The 13,799-nt window shown below is 38.3% G+C and overlaps 1 protein-coding gene across 49 annotated transcripts in view; it reads right to left on the reverse strand.

Annotated features, from left to right (window-relative positions):
* The window catches only part of LOC144289788 (uncharacterized), a 392,823-nt gene that overhangs the window by 358,787 nt on the left and 20,237 nt on the right, over positions 1-13,799 (reverse strand). For 40 of the 49 annotated variants that reach the window (XR_013357722.1, XR_013357721.1, XR_013357739.1 and 37 more), the window contains one exon: positions 1,325-1,503. The exons of the other annotated variants lie outside the window; for them this stretch is intronic. The gene's annotated coding sequence lies outside the window, so the exon portion shown is untranslated. The remainder of the gene's footprint in view (positions 1-1,324; positions 1,504-13,799) is intronic. 49 annotated transcript variants of the gene reach the window in all.

Consider the following 13,799-nt stretch of genomic DNA (forward strand, 5'->3'; position numbering starts at 1 on the left):
ACATTGTCATTTCAACTTAAGAAGAAATCCAATTTAAGCTATGCAAAGCAATCAAAATCTTTAAAAATAGGGACTCCTGGGTATCTCAGTGGTTGAGCATCTGCCTTCAGCTCAGAGCATGATCCCAGGTCCTGGGATTGAATCCCGCATGGGGTTTCCCACAGGGAGCCTGCTTCTCCCTCTGCCTATGTCTCTGCCTCTCACTCTGTGTCTCTCATGAATAAATAAATAAAATCTTTTTAAATAATCTTATAAAGATTTTATTATTTTTTTAAAGATTTGTATTTTTATTTATCCATGAAAGACAGAGAGAGAGAGAGAGAGAGGAAAAAAAGAGAGAGGCAGAGACACAGGCAGAGGGAGAAGCAGGCTCCATCCAGAAAACCTGACATGGGACTTGATCCCGGGTTTCCAGGATCACGCCCTGGGCTGAAGGCAGTGCTAAACCTCTGAGCCACCTGGGCTGCCCTTAAAAAGATTTTATTTACAAAAACAAAAAAAACAAAAAAAACCTTTAAAAAATTTTTTTTAATTTTTATTTATTTATGATAGTCACAGAGAGAGAGAGAGAGAGAGAGAGAGAGAGAGAGGCTGAGAGGCTGAGACATAGGCAGAGGGAGAAGCAGGCTCCATGCACCGGGAGCCCAATGTGGGATTCGATCCCGGGTCTCCAGGATTGTGCCCTGGGCCAAAGGCAGGCGGTAAACCGCTGTGCCACCCAGGGATCCCAAAACCTTTAAAAATATATTAATATACTTTCACTTTAAAATTATTTCAGAGGACATGCATGAGATAGAATTTCAGTGAGCATATTAAGAGGCATTCAAATTATTAAGTATAACTGCAATATATTCTCATGTCCTCCCTCACCCCCCAAAATAATTCTGCTCAAACCTAAACTTCCTGAGTTCTGTATGTACTTTTAAGAGATCATTAAAAACGTATGGCGGAGAGATAAGGAAAGAGAGCTACCATTTGTAACGAGGAGCTATCCTGTCCCACTGGCAGCATCCTTTGGTCATTTGATTTTAATGTATTAGTTTCCGAGGACTGCCATAACGAAATACCACAGAGCAGGGGCTTAAACAACAGAACTTTACTTTCTTACAGTTCTGGAAGCTACAGGTCTAAGCTCACGTGTTGGTGGGGCTCATTTGCCTGGAGGCTTCCCCCCTTGTCTTGCTGATGGCTTCTTTCTCACTGTGTCTTCACAGGGTCTCTGCTCGGTGCACACAGAATCTGAGTCCAGATTCCCTCTTCTTATAAGGACATCAGTCATATTGGATGAGGGCCCACCCATAGGACTTCATTTTACCTTAATTACCTCTTTAAAAGCCCTGTCTCCAGATACAGTCATATTCTGAGTTCCTGGTGGTGAGAACTTCAACATGTGAATTTGTGGGTGGCAACACAACTCAGCCCATAACGCAGAGCGCAAGTAGCAGCAAGATCTCTCCTTTTTCCTTTCCTACTAGGATATCTGATTAACAAAGAATCTTCCTTCTGAAAGAAAAGAAAGAAACAGATGTAACTCCTCTCTAACACTCCCCACTCTACACCACCACCAAGAAAAAACATTTTTTTGAGCCTTTTTTCTTTATTCAAAGTCTCCTATCACATCTGCACTGGGCAGGTTTTCAAATCTTGGGTAAGATCTCAGAATAGCAATGGGCACAACTTTTGCACTAAATTCCTTTAAGAAATAGCCACAGACTTGTTGCAATTTTGAAAAAGAAAGAGAAAGAAAGAAAGAAAGAAAGAAAGAAAGAAAGAAAGAAAGAAAGAAAGAAAGGAAGAAAGGAAGGAAGAAAGAAAGGAGGAAGAGGAGGAAGAGGAGGAGGAGAAAGAAAAGAAGTAACAATGTAAATGCCTTTGCCATTGTTGACCTACCCTTGAGACCAGCTTCCTGGTACTTGATGCCACAGAAACACTGTTCTTCCACTATCCCCTAACTGGCCCAATTGGGACCCAAACCAAAAATAAACCCTATCTTCTTCTTGGAACCCGATCATAGAATTTCTTACCAAATCCAAACCTTTAAAAAATCTCCGCAACCCCCCCACTTTGACATGATTCTAAATTTTAAAAATAAACGAAACACTTAACTTTGTAAAGATTTTGTTAAATACCAACCACCTAAACTTAAATGTAAGAAAGAAATAGATTCTAAGTGGAAACAGTCCAGGGAAGGCTCTGCTTTGAAGAAACGGCCACTGGCTCTTTTGTTCTTTTATTTTTGTAGGAGACACGGTGAAGGATTTTGTATCCCCTTCCATATCTTTTTGTGAAATCTAATCCTGTTTTGCTAGAAGTTTCCTTCCCTGTTCAGTTTGCCATGCCAGGGGGGTGAAAAGTTGCATTTTAACCCAGCATAGGGCTTTCTCAAGTTTATTAACACGGTACTGTGGAGGCAAAGTCAGTCCCCCAGTGCCTGCGCTGGCTCCCAGATGAAATATCCACTTTCCCTATGATATGTTATTGCAAATATAATACCAAAAGATTATTATATTTTGGACTAGGTGACTGATTCTGAATTTCCTGGCTCTCCTGAAATGAAAATAAAAGTCCCCACAATACTGTAATGGGAACACATCTGGACAGACCACTTTTCCTTTCCTATAGATGGTGAGAGTATGGATTGAAATGTAAGACTTTAGGATATTTTCCTGTTTCGTGAACTTAAATGGACAAATGTAGACCCAGATCACCTGCATGGAGAAGGGAGGGCCTCCCCTTCGGTCAGAAGCCTACCAGCTATGGATTATTCCATGTGACAGAGAGGACAAGGCTATATTCCTTGAATCTGCTTTTCTTTCAAAATATAAGAAGATGAACACCACTGGCCAGAGCAAGTGTGGTTATTGCAGGCTAATTAGCTTTCTGCTACTCCACAGACAAACGGCAATCCTAAACTGTCCCCTTTGCAGGAAAATAGGAGCCCAAGGGGAGACACTGGAGAGCAGATGGATTCAGGAAAAAATCCCTAGAAAAATCACTCATGAACAATTACCTGCCAATACACTTAGCACAACAGCAGTAGGAATCATTTGTTAGGCTTCTATTTATTAAATGTCAGTGTCTTCTACTATAAATTCTATGAAGGCAGGGATTGATTGAAGGAATGAAGAACTGAAAGAAAGGATAAATAAAAGAACCCCAGAAGTATGGGATTTGAATTTTGAAGTCTTCTATATGAATCCTGGGAGATTTAATTCTGTAATTCTAATTTTTTTTTAAACAAAATGCCTGTGTTCCTTATACCAGGCTGAGGATTTTAAGCTTTACTTCTCTTCTCTGAAAGAAAAATAGCTAATATTTTCTAAAAGTTGTTTGAGTTCCTGATTTTTTGATGATCAACTGTCCCAGTTTGCCTGAGACTGATGAGGTCCCCAGGATATAGAACTTTTGGTACCAAAACTAGGAAATTCTAGGAACACTGGGATGAGTGGGTCATGCTGCAATATGAACTGTTTTTTTTTTTTTTTTTTAATTCATTTTGGTCTCATTTAATCCTCACCAAAGCACTATTAGATAAGCAGATACTTTTATTATTCCATTTTACAGATGAGACTATGAAGGGTTCAGGCAATGTAAGCAACAAAAACTCATGACTGTCTTATTCAGGAGCTTAAGGTCTAGCTAGCATGAAGCTACACTGTTTCATATCACAAAAATGCGAATTTGGGGGCAGCTGGGTGGCTCAGTCTTGGTTAAGTGTCTGCCTTCAGCTCAGTCATGAGCCCAGAGCAGATTCTCTGCTCAGCAGGGAATCTGATCCTCTCTCTGCCCTTCCTCCTTGCTCATGTGCATTCTCTCTCTCTCTCTCTCTCTCTCTCTCACACACACACACACACATACACACACACACAAAGATAAATATAATCTTTAAAAAAGAAAAAAGGGAATTTTAGTAACCCCATGTCATGGATCTTACCTAGTTATTGAAATGATGAGAATGAATTCATGTGTAGCATGTTGCTCTCTGCAAAGCCCTTTCTGGTTTCACCCTACAGTGAAGGGATGCCATTAAAACTAAGTTATAGTCAACCCTGGCTGACCATCTTTTGGGAACTTTGTGGCCCATTACTCTGGGCTCTAGTGAACCATTTTCAACTTCTGTTTATAGAGAAGACACAGAAAATAGGAAGAGGAAAGGGAGAGAGAAATTAATCTTCATCAGCAAGTTATTTCCTCCAAAGGGACTTTCTAATCATTATTGTAACAAAATATTTCTTTTTCCAAAGTCTGTGCTAAGGTTGAGAGCACAACTTGAACTGAAGAATAAATGAGTGCCTTAAAGTGGTGAGGTTGTAAATTGCTCATCAGGTCTGAGGATTCATGGTTGGTTGCCTCCTTTTTATTTATCTCCAAGAGTTCCTGGTCCTTCACCTGGGATTGCTCCTACTCATATGTATTTTTCAGTTTAGCCAAATCTCAAAAGTGATAGGCAAGAAGAAATTTAACAAGCTGGGGGAGACAGATGCATTCAACAGACATGCTAAAACTTTTTTTCAGTAGTAGGTGAAGCAGACTTACACACTTTAACAGAAAACAAATTCCTTAGGAGATGAAGTATTTGACTACGTACCCGAATCTTGAAGGAAACACAGAAAACTCACTTGTTTTAAATTACACCTGATGTATTATTTTTGTAATGTGTGATGATTTTTTTGAACACTTCTTTGTTCCTGCCCCCATTGCCTTTAAAATTGGGCACAAAACCTCATCTTGACCATCAAGGCTTTCTACAACACATTTCCAGTCTCCTTTCCCTTTGTTCTCCAATCTTCTTGTCAAATTGGACCTTGCTGTCTTGCCTTCATGCTTTATTCAGGTTGATGCTTCCACCTAGAACTCCCTCCCCATTCTTCATCTCCACCTGTGAAACTTGTAATGGATGTCTCTTTCTCCTCTTTATCAGCTTAAAGCACTTTTTTTTTTTTTTCTGAGACTCACTACTGCCCAGGCTTGGTCCATGGGTTCCTAGGGCTGAAACTATTTTTGCCTCTAGAGTTGGGCATGTGATCTAGAGCTGGTCAAACAGAGCTAGTGGTGTATTGTGTTGGATTTATCAGGAGAGAAGCATTCCCTTTTGCTAGTGATAGAGCTGCTAACAAGGGGAGCTTGAGAGAGCTGGTGTCCATCTTTCCCTCCATTAGGAAAAAGCTTGTCTGAAAACAAAGTCGGTACAAAGCAAAATAGTCAAGGGATGGAAAGACTGCTCTCTTAGGCCATCATTTAGATATCCTGGATCCAAATACCCCTAAAGCAGGATACCCCCAGGATTTTTAGTTAGCAAAGCCGATGCATGTTTCCATTTTTGCTAAAACTTGTTTGAGTTGGGCTTCTGTCAGTAAAAACCAAAATCCCAAACATCTCCATTACACAAAACCCTACTCTTAATTATGGGTTCTTTCAAAGGCCACCAAATCCTAAAGCTTTCTTAGCTTCCAAAGAGGGTGAGGCTTTTTTTAGTTTAAAATCTCCTAATACTCTGTATTTTTACAAAGTAGAGGGGCAAAGGCTCAATGTTAAGGCTTTTAAAAAAACAAATTATTTTTAGAGGTGAATGGGAAAATATTAGCGAACAACATAGGATTCACTTAAGCCACGTGGCAGATTTTCTGGCACACCTGATACTATCTTTTCCCATCCCCTTTTTGGTTACAGGCGTATTAAAAATTCTGAGTAGTTTTTGCTCACTGTTGGTAGCTTTGTTAAATTAGCAGAATCCTTCTGGAAAGCAGCATAAAAATGCATCAGTCATGATAACTCTTTTGGATTTATTCAAATGAGATAATACAAAAGTAGAAGCTGTTCATTCCATTATTACTGGAAGAGCACAACTGGAAATTATTTTAGTATTCCACAGTAATAGACCATAATGACCTCTTTCATTTCTGAGACCAGCTTTGAAATCTTCAGGTAGTGGTCCTAGATACCATGATGTTATTCCAATGCCTGGAACTAGAATGACTAGTTTCCAGCGCCCTGGAACTAGAATGACCCTTCACAGTTGTCCTGTACCACCTGTCATTAAATGTCGGCTGCCTTGGAAAAGACACATGACTTTGGATGAAAAGGCCATCTTCAGGCAAGGCCAAGTCCCGGGGAGGAATTCAACTGAGAGCTTGAAGCAGCCACCACTGCCAACATCTGGGAGAAGAAGCATCTCAGTCCTGAAAGGGGGATCTGGGCTGTGCAGATCCACATCCCTTACAGGGATCAACACTGATGCATGATGAACCAATAAAATGCTATCACAGAAGAGTTTGGAGTGGGAGACAAGGAAACCAGAAGTGAGGAGGCAAGTTTACAGAGTGTTTGAGGCAAAGTCCACAAACTCATGTGATCTTTGATGCCACATGGTCCCTGCCCTTCTCTGTGCCTGGTTGTTCAATGGTTCATTGGATTTAATTTGTTTCTGTTACCAACAAAACCTTAAATACTTTGCCAGCTATCCTCAAATTATTATGAATATGATGTTATGCAGCCATCAAAATGATGTCATTATTAAAATGATGTAAAGCACAAAAATGTGTCCAAATATAATTTTAGGTGAAACTAACAGAAAACAATATTTCTCTGTATAAACATTAGTAAGTAAAAGTAATAAATGCATCCAAGGACATTATCAAAAAAATAAACAGACAATCTATAGAATGAGAGAAAGCACTTCTAAATCATATACCTGATAAAGGTCTAGGATCTAGAAACTATTAAGAACTTTCAACTCTTACAATTCAATAACAACAAAAACCCAACCCAATTAAAAAATTAGTAAAGGACATAAACAGTCCCTTCTCCAAAGAAGATAGACAAATGGCCTGCAAATACAGGAAGGGATCCTCAATGTCACTAATCATTAGGTAATTGTATACTGAAACCACAATGAGATACCACTTCACATTTATTAGGATTACTGTTTTCCAAAAAAGAAAGGAAAGGAGAGGGAGGAAGGGAGGGAAGGAAGGAAAGAAAGAACAAGAGTTGCAAATATGTTCAGAAAATTAAACCCTTAGATATTTTGGGTAGGGATTTAAGATGGTTCAGCCACTGCAGAAAATAGTTTAGTGGTTCTTTAAAAAGTTAAACTTATCATAAAAAGTTACCATACATAGCAATTCCACTGCGAGGTATGTAACAGAAAAAGTGAAATCAGAGACTCAAACAGATGTACACAAATGTTAATAGTAGCTCTATCCACAATAGCCAAAAGATGGAAACAATCCACATGTCTATCACAGAGGAATGAATAAACAAATAGTGGTATATCCATACCCTGGAATACTATTCAGCCATCGAAAGGAATGAATTACTAATATATGGTGCAGACTTTGAAAACATTATGCTCTGTGAAAGCAGACAGACACAAAAGGCCACATGCTGTATGATTCCATTTCTCTAAAGTGTCTAGAATAGGTAAGCCCACTGAGATAGAATGCAGATCGATGGTTGCCAGGGTAAAGGGGAAAGGAGAATGGGTAGTAACTCACTTAATGTGTATAGGCTTTTCTTTTGGGGTAATGAAAATGTTTTGCAACAAGATAGAGTTAGTGGTCACATGACCCTGTAAGTGCATTGATTGCCACCAAACTGTTCACTTAAAAGGGTTGAAATGTGAATCTCACCTTGATTTTTTTTTTAAGAATAAAAAGAAAAGATAATATTGTGGGAGTAATTTGATTAGAAGTAGTTTTCAAAATGTATCACCATGTCTCATGTATATAGGCAGATTCTTTTGGCTTTGGGCAATTCTTTGCATCCTAAAAGAATTAGATTATTATGAGAGTACACATGAGTGTACACATCATCAACATATTCCTGATGGAGAGAGTGCTCCATGAGGAGATATCCCTCAACGGTATCATTTTGATATAAAGCGCTTAGCAGCTGGCTCTTGTCCTTCCCAAAAGTCTCAATCCTGTCATTTCATTGGACTCATTTGATACCATGTTTCATTGTATGCAGTTGGACCCCACTTACACTGTATTGGCAGGGTTTATGGGTAGCACCTTTAAAAATATTCTCATTAAGTCTTTTATTATAAATCTTCTAGTATAAAACAGAACTATAATATAGTTCCTTCTGAACATTCACATAGAAATGGAAACAGGAAATAAAAAATGCTCCTCATTCTATCACCTAGAATTAAATTTTGGATTTAAACATATGTGTATACACATATACAACCTATACATATATACAGTTATGTAGGTGCATTTTGGAAAACAAATAGTACTATGCTGCATGTATGCTGTATATTTTTCACTTTCTATCATTATGAGTAATATTCCCTGTCTTTGTTCTTCTAAAATAGCATTTTTAATGTATAGGTGGGCCATAATTTATGAACTTGGTTATCTATTTCATACATTTCTGCAGTCTAGTCTTTCATTGTGTTCTTTTTAACATTCCTTCAATCATAGCTACATTCTTTTGGCAAGGGAGTAGCTTCCAATTTTCACTAAAATATTTCCAATTTCACTATAAAGAATATGGGATGGAATGCCTCATATTTGAGCCTTTCCATGTATTATTATTTTCTTCAGATCATCCTTTTTTGGGTTGAGATATAACTAACATATAACATTAGTTTCTGGTGTACAACACAATGATTCCATATTTGTGTGTATTGTTAAATGGTCAACACATTAAGTTAAAATCCATCACCTAGTTATATATTTTTGTTCTTGTGATGAGAATTCTTAAGATCTACTTTCTTAGCAACTTTCAAATATATAATGCAGAACTATGAGCTATAGTCACTGTGCTGTACATTATATCCCTTGGACTTCTTTTGTAACTGGAATGTTGTACGTTTGCCCATTTTGCCCACCTTCCTTCCTCTACCTCTGGCAACCAATCTGAGTTCAGTATTTTTGTTTGCTTCCTTGCTTGTTGTCAGATTCCACCTATAAGTGAGATCATGTGGTATTTATCTTTTTCTGCCTTATTTCACTTATGGATGCCTTCAAGGCCGATCCATGTTGTCACAAAGGGCAAGATTTCCTTCTTTCTTATGGCTAATAGCCATTGTGTGTATATACATATACATATACTATATATGAATATATCTCAAATTCTTCATTGATCCATCTATTCATGGATATAAGTTGCTTCCATGTCTCAGTTACTGTATATAATGCTGCAATGGACATGGGAGTGCACGTATCTTTCTGAGTTAGTGCTTTCAATGCCTTTGGATAAATACCCTGGAGTGGAATTGCTGGCTGATAGAGTAGTTCTGTTTTCAGGTTTCTGAGGAACCTCCATGGTGGTTTCGATAGTAGCTGCTCCAGTTTGTACTTTCACCAACAGTGTACAAGGGTTGTCTTTTCTCCACATCTTGTCCAATACTTCCTACTTGCTGTCCTTTTGATAAAAAAGAATAGCTATTCAAACAGGTATGAGATGATATCTCCTTGTGGTTTTGATTTGCATTTCCCTGATGATGAGTAATGTTGAGCAACTTTTCAAGTGCTTGATGGCCATCTGTATGTCCTCTTTGGAAAAAAAAAATGTATATAGATCCTCTGACCATTTAATCATACTATCTTTTGCTACTGAGTGGCATGAACTATTTTTACATTTTAGATATTAACCCCTTCTTCGCAGCTATATGATTGGCAAATATTTTCTCCCATTCCATAGGTTGCCTTTTCACGTTGATGGTGTCCTCTGACATACAGAAGCTTTTGTTTGTTGTTGTCTACTTGTTTATGTTTGCTTTTGTTGACTTTGCTTTTGTTGTCAAATACAAAAATTAAAAAATCATTGCCAAGACCTATGTCAGGGAATCTGTTTTCTTCTAGGATTTTTATGCTTTTAAGTCTTGCATTCAACTCTCTATGCATTTTGAGTTTGTGTGTGTGTGTGTGTGTGTGTGTGTGTGTGTGGTGCAGACCAGAGGTCCAGTTTCATTATTTTGCATATGGCTGCTCAGTTTTCCCAGTGCCATTTATTAAAGAGACTACCCTTTCCCTATGGTATATTCATGGCTACTGTATCATAAATTAATTGATGATATATTGATGGATGTATTTAAGGGCTTTCCATTCTGTTCCGTTGATCTGTCTCTTTTTATGCCAGTACCGTACTATTTTGATTACTATAGCTTTGTAGTATACTTTGAAATCAGAGGACATGTCATGCCTCCAACTTTGCTCTTCTACTTCCTTGTCCCAATTACTTTGGCTACTCGGGATTGTTTTTGATTCTACACACATTTTAAGACTCTTTGCTTTATTTTTGTGAAAACAGCATTAGATTTTTGACAGAGACTGTGCTGAATCTGTAGACTGCTATGGGTAGTGCAGACATTTTAACAATGTTAATTCTTCTGATCCATGAGTATGGACTATCTTTCTGTTTATTTATGCCTTCTTAAATTTCTTTCATCAGTGTCTTATAGCACAGTTATATTCTTTTTATTCTTTTTTAAATTTTTTATTGGAGTTCAATTTGCCAACATATAGCATTATCCAGTGCTCATCCCTTCAGTGCCCGTCACCCAGTCACCCCAACCTCCCGCCCACCTCCCACCTCCCTTTCCACTACCCCTTGTTCGTTTCCCAGAGTTAAGGGTCTCTCATGTTCTGTCATCCTCACTGATATTTCCCACTCATTTTCTCTCCTTTCCCCTTTATTCCCTTTCACTATGTTTATATTCCCTGAGTGAATGAGACCATATAGTTTGTCCTTCTCCGATCGACTCACTTCACTAAGCACAATACCCTCCAGTTCCATCCATGTTGAAGCAAATGGTGGGTATTTGTTGTTTCTAATGGCTGAGTAATATTCCATTGTATACATAGACCACAGCTTCTTTATCCATTCATCTTTGGATGGACACCGAGGCTCCTTCCACAGTTTGCCTATTGTGGACATTGCTGCTATAAACATCGGGGTGCAGGTGTCCCGGCGTTTCACTGCATCTGTATCTTTGGAGTAAATCCCCAGCAGTGCAACTGCTGGGTCGTAGGGCAGATCTATTTTTAACTCTTTGAAGAACCTCCACACAGTTTTCCAGAGTGGCTGCACCAGTTCTCATTCCCACCAACAGTGCAGGAGGGTTCCCCTTTCTCCACATCCTCTCCAACATTTGTGGTTTCCTGTCTTGTTAATTTTCCCCATTCTCACTGGTGTGAGGTGGTATCTCATTATGGTTTTGATTTGTATTTCCCTGATGGCAAGTGATGCGGAGCATTTTCTCATGTGCATGTTGGCCATGTCTATGTCTTCCTCTGTGAGATTTCTGTTCATGTCTTTTGCCCATTTCATGATTGGATTGTTTGTTTCTTTGCTGTTGAGTTTAATAAGTTCTTTATAGATCTTGGAAACTAGCCCTTTATCTGATACGTCATTTGCAAATACCTTCTCCCATTCTGTAGGTTGTCTTTTAGTTTTGTTGACTGTTTCTTTTGTTGTGCAGAAGCTTTTTATCTTGAGTAAGTCCCAACAATTCATTTTTGCTTTTGTTTCCCTTACCTTCGTAGATGTATCTTGCAAGAAGTTACTGTGGCCCAGTTCAAAAAGGGTGTTGCCTGTGTTCTCCTCTAGGATTTTGATGGATTCATGTCTCACATTGAGATCTTTTATCCATTTTGAGTTTATCTTTGTGTATGGTGCAAGAGAATGGTCTAGTTTCATTCTTCTGCACGTGGCTGTCCAATTTTCCCAGCACCATTTATTGAAGAGACTGTCTTTTTTCCAGTGGATAGTCTTTCCTGCTTTGTCGAATACTAGTTGACCATAGAATTGAGGGGCCATTTCTGGATTCTCTATTCTGTTCCATTGATCTCTGTCTGTTTCTGTGCCAGTACCACACTGTCTTGATGATCACAGCTTTGTACTACAACCTGAAATCTGGCATTGTGATGCCCCCGGCTCTGGTTTTGTTTTTTTAATATTCCCCTGGCTATTCAGGGTCTTTTCTGATTCCACAGAATCTTCAGATGATTTGTTCCAACTCTCTGAAGAAAGTCCATGGTATTTTGATAGGGACTGCATTAAAGTGTAAATTGCCCTGGGTAGCATGACATGATACTGTACATAGAAAACCCAAAAGACTCCACCCCAAGATTGCTGGAACTCATACAGCAATTCGGCAGTGCGGCAGGATACAAAATCAATGCCCAGAAATCAGTGGCATTTCTATACAGTTATATTCTTAAAAATTAATTCCTAAAAAAAAAAAAATTAATTCCTACAACTAGAAATAGCTAGGCAAAAGGAAAATTTGGAAGTTTTGGTATGTTTTGACAAATTGCCTGTTAAGTTACCTGATTTTCCCTTCCAACTCTAGGGTATAAGATTGTGCCACAGTTCTATATCCTTAGCAAAACCACGGTTCTCCATAGTAACTGCTGCCAAGTGTATTATGTTATGCTTTTAAAAGTTTACTTTTGATTAGACAACATATAAGACAGTTTAAATATCAAAGGAGCCAAAGGGTGCACAGGAGAAGTCTCTGTCCCACGTATGTACACCATCTCCCTCTTGGAGTGACCCAAATTAACAGTTTCTTACGTATCCTTCAGAAATAACTTATGTGTTCCTAAGTGGTGGTAGCCTAAATGGAAGGTCTGTCCTTTGCACATATCTATGTAACTTGAACATAGATAGCCTCTTCATTCTTTTTTATGGTCACATGCTTTTCTATTATTGAATGTTACTTACTTAAAAGTCCCCCTTTTGCTGGACATTTACCTTGCCTTTTGGCTTTTGCTGCTACAATGTATCTGTGGATTATCTTGTAAATCTATCACTTTGTGCATCCACAAGTGTGTGTGCAAGTTCAATTTCTGGGTTACTGGATTCAAGGATTTTTTAAAACGTTTTTGTTATTATCAAGAAGAAAAAAAGAAAAAGGAATGTGGGAGAAAAAGAAAAGAAAAAATAAAATTTAGGGAGTCTGGTGGTTATTAAATGGTGGGAAATGTCACATATTTTTCCCAGATTGCACATCTCTGAAGTTTCTGGTTTTCTTTCAATAGTCTCCCTCGTCTGTTAAAGGGGTTAGAAATTTCAAAAGAGTAGGGGCAGGAAAAAAAATGGGTGCTAAAAACCCAATAGCAGAGCTGCTTCTAATCGTACAACAGCTGTTTTACCATCAGCTGGATTCCGATAAGGAAGAACAAATGCCTTAGAAAAGGGAGGGCTAAGCCTTTAAGCCCTGGAGGTGATGTTACACATTTTCTCTTCAGAAATCCAAAATGAAAATATGTTCAGTATTGGAAAATAATTTTCCAGAGATGAGATCATCTCCAACATAAAGGATTAAAACTTCAAACCCTCAGTTAATGTGCCTTTATTCACTTGTGAATTTTTTTAAAAGTTGCTTTCACTTATTTTAAGTAAACTTTAAAACATAACATGCAAACAGCAAAGCATGCAAATCATAAGTGTTCAATTCATGAATCTTCACAAATCGAACAGATCTCTGTAAACACCACCAAGATCAAGCAAAAGATCATGATCAGCTTTGCAGAAGCCTCCGTTATACCCTTCAAAATCACTATCCCTCCACAATCACCGTTTTCTATCACCAACAAATCATTTTGTCTGTTTTCTAACATTATATAAATGGAAAATGTATGATTCACTTTTCTGTATCTGGTTTCTTTTGCTTGACATTATGTAGAATTCATCGATGATTTTAGTTTTAATCTTGGTGCATATGTGTGTGGGGGTGTGTGGCTTCATTCATTCCACAAATATTTACTGAGCATCCACTATAGTTAGGCACCATATGAGGTACTTAGGAAACCGACCATGATACAGACAAGGCCTCTGCT

The sequence above is a fragment of the Canis aureus genome, chromosome 19, assembly GCF_053574225.1.
Source record: "Canis aureus isolate CA01 chromosome 19, VMU_Caureus_v.1.0, whole genome shotgun sequence".
Lineage (NCBI taxonomy): Eukaryota > Metazoa > Chordata > Mammalia > Carnivora > Canidae > Canis > Canis aureus.